This window comes from Enoplosus armatus, chromosome 17, assembly GCF_043641665.1.
Source record: "Enoplosus armatus isolate fEnoArm2 chromosome 17, fEnoArm2.hap1, whole genome shotgun sequence".
NCBI lineage: Eukaryota > Metazoa > Chordata > Actinopteri > Centrarchiformes > Enoplosidae > Enoplosus > Enoplosus armatus.
The window spans coordinates 8746746-8748101 of NC_092196.1; positions in this window are offsets into that span (position 1 = coordinate 8746746).

Sequence of the window (1356 nt, forward strand, 5' to 3'; positions counted from 1 at the left end):
GATCAGGAAATCCTTTTTTAAAATGTTTAGTCGGTTGTTATGTTTCTGTGTTTCGTAAGTAAGACATCCACACATCAACCGTACGTTGTTGTTTTCAGCACACAAATATGTTTAATATTTAATCCACACAGATAGAGATCAATGCATGAATGTCCATACTGAACAAAGAGGATGGGCTTCAGTGTGTCTGGAGATTAACAATAATCCCTGTACACGTAATGACGACAACATCACTGTTCACCTGCTTTACACCGAACAGTCCGATCAAACAGCCAATCAGACGAGAGAAATGCGTGTCGGACTGAAGCCATGACACGTTACGCTCTTCTTCGACTGGTTTAATAACCTTGTTCACACGACTCCAGCACGACTCTTCTGGCCATTTCATTTGCATCAGGCAGCGGCACCAGATATTTCATTATGTCATTTGGGGTCTGTTATCGCACACAGTCGGAGACTCCTCAAATAGAGGTGACTGCTAGATTGGATGCAAAATATTTTAGGTAACAGCAAAAAAAGCCCAGACTTCTGTACTGAATTCGACATGTAATTTTGACTTTCCATTTGTTCCATGCTGTCGTACCTTCGCTAACCCTCACATTTTTAACAAACCCAAACTCGTCCACTACAATCTTAAAGCCAAAACAAGACTTCTGTATGCTGTCTCATTGAATTTATATTCACTCACAAACACTGTCATAGACACCTGACATCTGCATCCATTAACTCCATTTAAACAGGGTCCATAGCATAAATGTTAATGGATTGCTGATTGGCTGTTAGAAAAATCAGACAGCTTTCATGTGGAAATGCAAGTCAGTGTTGTTCATTCACATTTCTGTACCTGCTGTTCTTTTTTTGGTACACTTGATGTATGTTGGGGCTCTGGGCTTTGCTTTAAGACGAAGGTGGAGGTTTTTACAGGTGACAAACTAAGTGGAGGAAGAGGAGGCGTAACTCTGGGGCAGATGCAGGACAATTGAGGTAAATATAGGAGGAGATACAGTGTGCTTACGGGGTGAATATAAGATCGATACAGAGGAGGGAGGTAGTTATGAGGCTGGGTTACAAAGCTCATGAAGATAGTTACAATGCCCTGGGTGGGACAGAAACAGGATGGCAGGCAGATTACTAGATCAGAGGAGGTACTTACAAGGCATTAAAGTTACAAGGGGCAGGAGGGGATATAATAGTTACAAGGGGTGATACACGGCTTGGAGGGTCGTTTAAGAGCCAAGGGGGAACTTTTACATGACCGGGGATAATTACAAGGTTTGAGTGGCTGGAAGCTTTTGGGGGGAGGGGGAGATTTCTTTAAGGAGATGAGTGGGTGAGGTGTTAAAGCAGATCCAGGTG